The sequence below is a fragment of the Stomoxys calcitrans genome, chromosome 3 (genome assembly GCF_963082655.1).
Source record: "Stomoxys calcitrans chromosome 3, idStoCalc2.1, whole genome shotgun sequence".
Lineage (NCBI taxonomy): Eukaryota > Metazoa > Arthropoda > Insecta > Diptera > Muscidae > Stomoxys > Stomoxys calcitrans.
Window position 1 is genome coordinate 134,149,678 of NC_081554.1, and position 9,233 is coordinate 134,158,910.

General features: G+C 37.8%; 1 long non-coding RNA gene across 1 annotated transcript; it reads left to right on the forward strand.

The window, feature by feature from the left end:
- Positions 1 to 7,250: 7,250 nt before the first annotated feature.
- On the forward strand, positions 7,251 to 8,277 carry LOC131996282 (uncharacterized). Its single transcript, XR_009397746.1, has 3 exons — positions 7,251 to 7,698; positions 7,754 to 7,972; positions 8,030 to 8,277. It is a non-coding gene; the product is annotated as an uncharacterized LOC131996282 (long non-coding RNA).
- The last annotated feature ends 956 nt before the right edge of the window (positions 8,278 to 9,233 follow it).

A 9,233-nucleotide genomic window follows, 5' to 3' on the forward strand; every position in this document is an offset into this window, starting at 1 on the left:
ACCATACTTGGCACAGTTGTTGGATATCATAACAAAACACGTCGTGCAAAATTTTATGCCAATCGGATAAGAATTGCGCACTTTAGAGCCTCAAGAAGTCAAGACCCAAGATCGGTTTATATGGCAGCTATATCAAAACATGGACTGATATGGCCCATTTACAACACCAGCCGACCTACACTAATAAGAAGTATTTGTGCAAAATTTCAAGCGGCTAGCTTTACTCCTTCGAAAGTTAGCGTGCTTTCGACAGACAGACGAACAGACGGACGGACATGGCTAGATCGACATAAAATTTCACGACGATCAAGAATATATATACTTTATGGGGTCTCAGACGAATATTTCGAGTAGTTACAATCAGAATGACGAAATTAGTATACCTCCCATCTTATGGTGGAGGGTATAAAAACTAAATACCTATTAAAATGTGTGACTCAGTGGATGTTTATAATCACTACTGAATATATACGCCCAATAATTTTTTTTCTTTAAATTTAGATACGAAAGGCCATGCCAGTCAAAAATGCGAGTGAGCTCAACCACATTTCGAAAATTATACCAATAGATGTGAGGTCATGTGAACAAAGAATCTGTTGATCAGTTAGATTCTTTACAGTAATATTTCACAAATTAACAAGTAAAAAGGCGTTAAGTTCGGCCGGGCCGAACTTTGGATACCCACCACCTCGGGCATATATTTAACCACCTTTCATCAAATTTGGGTGAAAATTGCATACGTTATGTTCCATAGCATTTATATCGAGATATGATCCGATTTGGACCAAATACTAATAGATACAAGTCGTTGTTTAAATGTGTATAACAAAAATATTGGTCTTTTTAGTAGCTATATCTAAAAATAAACCAATCTGAACCATATACAATATGGATGTTGAAAAGCCTAACATAAGTCAATGTGTCAAATTTCAGTTAAATCGGATTATAAATGCGCCTTTTTGGGGGCCAAGACTTTAAATCGAGATATCGGTCTGTATGGCAGCTATATGTATACCTTGATCGATTTAGACCAAATTACAGAAATATTTGAAGTGGCTTAACTTAACATTCTGTCCCAAATTTCGGCAACATTGGACAATAAATACGCCTTTTATGTGCCCAAAACATTAAATCGAGAGATCGGTCTATATGGCAGCTATATCCATATCTGGACAGATCTGGGCAAAATTGACGAAGGATGTCGAAGGGCCTAACACAACTCACTGTCCCAAATTGCGGCGACATCGGACAATAAATGGCCTTTTTATGGCCCTAAAATCTAAAACCGAGAGATTGGTCTATATGGCAGCTATATCCAAATCTGGACCGATCGGAGCCAAATTGACGAAGGATATCGGGGGGCCTAACACAACTCACTGTCCCAAATTTCGGCGACGTCGGACAATAAATGCGTCTTTTATGGGCCTAAGACCCTAAATCGGAGGATCGGTCTATATGGCAGCTATATCCAAATCTGAACCAAACTGACGAAGGATGTTGAAGAGCTTAAGGCAACTCACTGTCCCAAATTTTAGTAAAATCGAATAATAAATGTAGCTTTTATGGGCCTAAGACCCTAAATCGGAGGATCGGTCTATATGGCAGCTATATCCAAATCTGGACCGATCTGAGCCAAACTGACGAAGGATGTTGAAGAGCTTAAGGCAACTCACTGTCCCCAAATTTCAGCAAAATCGGATAATAAATGTGGCTTTTATTGACCTAAGACCCTAAATCGGAGGATCGGTCTATATGGCAGCTATATCCAAATCTGGACAGATCTGGGCCAAATTGACGAACGATGTCGAAGGGCCTAACATAACTCACTGTCCAAATTTCAGCAAAATCGAATAATAAATGTAGCTTTTATGGGCCTAAGACCCTAAATCGGAGGATCGGTCTATATGGCAGCTATTTCCAAATCTGAACCGATCTGAGCCAAACTGACGAAGGATGTTGAAGAGCTTAAGGCAACTCACTGTCCCAAATTTCAGCAAAATCGGATAATAAATGTGGCTTTGATTGACCTAAGACCCTAAATCGGAGGATCGGTCTATATGGCAGCTATATCCAAATCTGGACCGATCGGAGCCAAATTGACGAAGGATATCGGGGGGCCTAACACAACTCACTGTCCCAAATTTCGGCGACGTCGGACAATAAATGCGTCTTTTATGGGCCTAAGACCCTAAATCGGAGGATCGGTCTATATGGCAGCTATATCCAAATCTGAACCGATCTGAGCCAAACTGACGAAGGATGTTGAAGAGCTTAAGGCAACTCACTGTCCCAAATTTTAGTAAAATCGAATAATAAATGTAGCTTTTATGGGCCTAAGACCCTAAATCGGAGGATCGGTCTAAATGGCAGCTATATCCAAATCTGGACCGATCTGAGCCAAATTGACGAAGGATGTCGATGGGCTTAACACAACTCACTGTCCCAAATTTCAGCAAAATCGGATAATAAATGTGGCTTTTATGGGCATAAGACCCTAAATCGGCGGATCGGTCTATATGGCAGCTATATTTAAATCTTGACCGATCTGAGTCAAATTGACGAAGGATGTCGAAGGGCCTAACACAACTCACTGTCCAAATTTCAGCAAAATCGAATAATAAATGTAGCTTTTATGGGCCTAAGACCCTAAATCGGAGGATCGGTCTATATGGCAGCTATTTCCAAATCTGAACCGATCTGAGCCAAACTGACGAAGGATGTTGAAGAGCTTAAGGCAACTCACTGTCCCAAATTTCAGCAAAATCGGATAATAAATGTGGCTTTTATTGACCTAAGACCCTAAATCGGAGGATCGGTCTATATGGCAGCTATATCCAAATCTGGACAGATCTGGGCCAAATTGACGAACGATGTCGAAGGGCCTAACATAACTCACTGTCCAAAATTTCAGCAAAATCGGATAATAAATGTGGCTTTTATTGGCCTAAGACCCAAAATCGGCGGATCGGTCTATATGGGGGCTATATCAAGATATAGTCCTATATAGTCCACCTTCGAACTAAACCTGCATATGGACAAAAAAGGAATCTGTGCAAAGTTTCAGCTTAATATCTCTATTTTTGAAGACTGTAGCGTGATTTCAACAGACAAACGGACAGACGGACAGTCTAGATCGTCTTAGATTTTTACGCTGATCAAGAATATATATACTTTATAGGGTCGGAAATGGATATTTCGATGTGTTGCAAACGGAATGACAAAATGAATATATCCCCATCCTTCGGTGGCGGGTATAAAAACATCTCTTTCAACAAAATTTCTAAAAAAAAATTTAGGCTTACCGCTTTTGGCTATTACGAAAGCCAACGCCTGAGTGCCTTTCTCTCTGTAGAGAGCTGTGTAGCGTCCTTTCCACTGTAACTTCTTGGACTCCAGAATCTGCATACTTTCTGCAATCCGCACGAGGGAATACATCTACCAAGAAAATAAAATTATAAATAGAGCATCAGAATTTACATTTAACTTACCTTTTTCTTTGCAACTTTACGTCAACCGCAACTTCCAATTTAAAAAAAAAGTAGCAAACCACAGCCCTCAAAAATGTTCTTTCACCAAATAAATAGAATCAGTAAACGGATTTTTAGTCCAATGGCGGGCAAATGCACACACTATTAACACATTTGAGTCCGTGGACAAGAACATATATGTACATATGCTCATGAAGTTAGAAATATTACGCACACTAGCACTTGTGCCCAACACTTTTTAGAAGAACCGTTATGATGCAGCGATTATCAAATAAACTGATAATCGATGACTATTTTTAAGTAAAAATAATCGAAAATACGTTCAAGCATTTCAGCATACCACGCATGATAAAGCAACTTCTTATCAGCCGGAAGATTTTTCGGTATTTAGGCAAGTTTACATGGCACATCATGAAGCGTGGTCATTGTAAAGCTGAGTTTACATGGCTCATCATGATCTTCCTCATATTTTGTACGTGATGACTATAGCATTCACTGAATAATGTTGAGTTTACATGGCACATGTGATGTATGATCATTGTAATAATATTGGTGAAGACAATGGTATATTCGTCACATGTACACATAACCAACAGTCATGGCAGAAAAATCAAAATCATTTGAGTTTTTTCTATGAATGACGTCTATCGATTACCGTTTTCAAAGAAATGTGTCATCATTATTTGACAGGTATTGAAAAACATGTTCTGTGACAAATAAGGTTAAGAAATAAGAAATAAAGTATGGAAAATTAAATAAAATCAAAGAAAAGAAAATATCGTTGAACCGTTTTAAGCTGAGTATTTTGTTCAGCTTTTCAGGAGGAATGCTGTCAAAAGAAAAGTAGTACTCTGCTTATAGCGAGGAAAATGGCAAAAAACTACTACAGTGGCAACACTTAAAACTATTGCCGGCGTCATTTTTGTTTGTTTTATTGGTTTCAGTGGTTTCTTTTTTTTTTATTTATGTGGGAAAAAGTATATAAAATTGAGAAAACAATAAGTGCAGATAAAGAGACGTGTTTTGTTATGGAAACAAAAACATTGAATTGCTGGCAAACTTCGCTCGCGAAACAATTGAAAAAATCAGCGGCTATTCCGAAAGAAGAACAGAATACCAACGCTTAGACAAAAACCGTAACCAACACGTACACGCGATCATGATGTGCCATGTAAACTCTGCTTAAGGTCAAGCCAAGCTATCAACCGACTTCCTATTTTGGCAGCTTTTTAAGTTTGGCAGCTTTGCGCATGTCATCTTGTTCTGTTTTTACATTCATTCTTAGATTACGTTTTCTCCTATTTGATGACACTTTCAATCGGCTGGTTTGACGTCCTTAATGATGTTCACGGGGCCTATCCACTATGTTTTCGCAAGTGACCTAACCTGTGTTGACCACAGCTGTTGCCAAAAACGATACATCGATTTTTTATTATCCATGATTTTATTTATTGTAATTTCCTATACTTAAAGCAGAGTTTACATGGCACATCATGATTGTACGTATCGTGTGTACGTGTTGATTGCAGCTTTTGCCTAAAACGGTACATCGATTTTTTTTTCTTTTCTTTGATTTTATTTAATTTTTCATACTTTACTTCTCATTTCTTAACCTATTTTGTCACAGAACTTGTTTTTCAATATCTGTCAATTAATAACATATTTCTTTTTAAACGGCAATGGATAAACGTCGTTCATCGAAAAAAAAAACAAATGATTAAGATTTTTCAGCTATGACTAATGGTTATATGTACATATGACGAATACACCTTTGTTTTCACCAATACTATTACAATAACCATATATCAGATGTGCAATGTAAACTCAGCATAATGTGCCATAAGAACATATATGTACATATGCTCATGAAGTTGGAAATATTACGCACACTAGCACTTGTGCCCTACACTTTTTAGAAGAACCGTTATGATGCAGCAATTATCAAATAAATTGATAATCGATGACTATTTTTAAGTAAAAATAATCGAAAATACGTTCAAGCATTTCAGCATACCACGCATGACAAAGCAACTTCTTAGCAGCCGGAAGATTTTTCGGTATTTAGGCCAGTTTACATGGCACATCATGAAGCGTGGTCATTGTAAAGCTGAGTTTACATGGCACATCATGATCGTACTCATATTTTGAATCTTCAGTGTCTCGCACTTCAGTAGTCTTGAAATACAATATCATGTGGGTTCAGTGTTCACGAGTTCAGCGAACACAGTAACCAATGATGATGATGATTGGTTTTATGCAGGGCTTTGATACGTCACTTGTACTCATAACTATCAGCCATGGCTAAAAATCAAAACCATTTTGATTTTTTCGATGAATGGCGTCTATCGATTACCGTTTACACAGAAATGTGTTTTCATAAATTGACAAATATCGAAAAACAAGTTCTATGCCAAATAAAGTTATAAAATGAGAACTTAGGATAGGGGGTACATTCATATAGTCGTTCCGTTTGCAACACATCGAAATATCACTTTCCGATCCACAAAAGTATATATATTTTGGATCGTCGTAAAATTGTAATACGATTTAACGATGTCCGTGTGTCTGTCCGTCCGTCTGTTCTACAGTCTACAGACTTAAAAAATTGAGATATTGAGCTAAAATTTGGCACAGATACATACGTCTTTTGATGCACGCTGGTTCTTGAACGGGCCAAATCGGACCATATTTAGATATAGCTGTTATATAGACCGATCTGCTGATAAAGGTTCTAATGACCATAAATGCATTTTTTATCCGATTTCGCTGAAATTTGTTTTAGTCCTGCCAACTTCCGACCCAAATATGATTTAGATCGGACTGTATTTAGATATAGGCATATAAACCGATCTGCCGATAAGGGGTCTGAAGCCCATAAAAGCTTTATTTATTGCCTGATTTCGCTGAAATTTGAAACTGCGAGTTGTTTTGAGCCTCCCGATATTTGACCTTGATATGGTTCAGAATGGACTATATTTCGATATAGCTACCATAAAGACCCATCTGCCGATAAAGGGTCTGAAGCCCATAAAAGCTTTATGTTTTAAGCCTCCCGACAACCGACTCAAATATAAGTCAGATATTACTATAAAGATATATTGGGTTGCCCAAAAAGTCATAAAGTCTGATCCTCCAATTTAGGGTCTTAATCCCATAAAAAAGGGGATTTATTATCTAAAAATGTTACTTGTACATGAGTTCTCGGGACCTGAATAAAATTTGATCGAGACAAGCCCCTATTAAGATATAACTACGGATAAAGTAATGGAGTTATATTAAAATAAGATAATTATTATATCCTTGTTTAATTTGGTCCAGTTCGATCCAGATTTGGTTATTGGTGCTAAATAGAACGATCTCTCGTTTTTAAGGCTTGGCCCTAGAAAAAGCGCATTTATTACCCGATGTCATTGAGATTTGACGCAGTGACTTATGTTCGGCTTTTCGACATCTGTGTCCTATATGCTTCAGATAGGTTTATATTTGGATATATGTAGCTGCAAAAAGGACCAATATTTTGTTTTATTAAATTGAACAGTGACTTATATTTATTAGACCACTCGATGTCCGTGCCGAAGTTGGGTGTATAAGTTATAAAATTTTCATCGGATTGTGACGAATGGGGGTTTACATATACCCGAGGTGGTGGGTATAGAAAGTTCGTCCCGTCCGTACTTAATGCCTTTTTACTTAGGTAAGTCGAGTCACTCACTCCAGCATCTGTTTTTCCTTCATAAAATAAGATGGTTTGACACAAGGGCGAACGAAAATCGCTCACTTTCAGTGGTACCAAGTTAGTGAACCAGCCAGGTAATTAACACGTACACACTATGAGTATGATGTGCCATGTAAACGTGTCATTATTTTGCAAAGAACGTGTTTTTCAATATCTGTCAACGATTACAGATTTCTGTTTAAACGGTAATCGATAGACGGCATGTGTACATGTGACGCATGCACCTTTGTTTTTTACCAATACTCTTACAATGACCACACTCAGTTATGCCATAAATTTCAAGGAAAGAAAAAATCGATGTACCGTTTTGGGCAAAAGCTGTAATCAACACGTACACACGATGAATTCGTGAGATCATGATGTGCCATGTAAACACTGGTTAAATCTAATCGATCGTAAAATTATCGGTTCCAACAAAAAATTGAATTGCATTTTTAAAACATACAAAAGGGCGGCATTAGGTCTGTAAATAAGGTAAGTTTAAAAATGTATTTCATATCATACATTAGTTTCATTTATTTTATTTTAGGTACAAAATAGTGACTGAGGTCAATATTAATGACCGTGTGGGTATCATGCGTGCGTTCAAAAATGATTTGGGAGTTTTATGGTAATGGCGAATCACAAAGTGTGACGGCATTGAATACGTCTAAGTCTTTGTGGGCTTTCAGTGATTTATATGGGCGCTGTGTTTAAGTTTCCCACAGATGGAGTGACCAGCAGTGGCTGTGTTGGAGTTTGTGGTGTGGTGAGTGTTGTGAGCCAAGACGAAATATCAAAGCCTCTATTTATCTGCTTGTTTCAGGGCTTTCAAGAGGAATGCCTTAACATTTCCAGCAAATTTCGCAAAACATTGATGTTGATATTATCGTCACCAGCTCATTACTCCAAATGGGGGCGTGTTTGCCGATACCGCTTTATGATTGGCCACTACTTTAATGGTCAAGAGTAAGAGTAGCTGCCACACGGGTACCTTCCTCTCTATGGGGTGTCATTGATTTTTATGGCATGATCATTAAGGCTGTAACAACAAATTTATTGTTGCTGCTGTTTGCGCTAAATACTCTTGACATCAACAATGTTTTATACGTTTTTAGTTTTTTTTTTTTTTGGGGTTTTTTTCCTAGTTGCCTTGGGTAAATAATTAAATTTAAGTTATAAAATATTAAACTTCAGTCGAAACAAGAGCGAAATGTTTATTATGGAATAAATCCCCATTGTCAATCATGAGGACATAACTAAATGCTATCTAAGCTATACATAGTTATCCAACGTTCAGAAGCCTCTATGCGGCGAACACCGGGTGAATTTTGTTCTTGGAGAAAGACGGCCACCGGTTGCACCTGAGAAATTGACCTCCCCTGGCAAACCAGATATGTAGCTGCATCAACTCCTACAGAGCAAAGATTGATGCCTGGGAACACATGGCACGCGTCAGCTGTTTAACTGCCTAGCCGGTCCACTCGACTCAGAACCTGATCACTCTGGACACACCCCACCTAAGTCGCAGAGTTCCTGGGTCTGGATATTCAACAGAATCAAACAAACGAAAGATAGAACACAACATACTGGTACAACAACAACAAATGTGGGCTTTTCTTTAGCAAAGCATTTAAATGCACAAGAGCAATTTATTTAATCCCCTTTATTCCGGTTGGCGATGGCGTAGTCCAATGTCGAAATTTTTCACAATGGTATTATGGTTGTCGAAAAGAAGACGAAAATTCGTTTGCTTTTTTGGTTTTTCATAAGTCGAATTTGACGAAAACGATCAATCTTATATACAATATAAAATTCAATTTGTGTTTGTTTGTTTGTCGTTTTGTTTGTTTGTTACGTATAGACTAAACTCAAAAATGGCTGAACCGATTACCTTGAAATTTTCACAGATAGTGTAGGTTGGTCTGGAAGAAAACTTAGGCTACATAATTTTTGATATCGGGAGGGGGACGGACCCTTACCGCAAAAGTACTACCCAAAAATAAAAGTGGACCGATCGGACAATATGG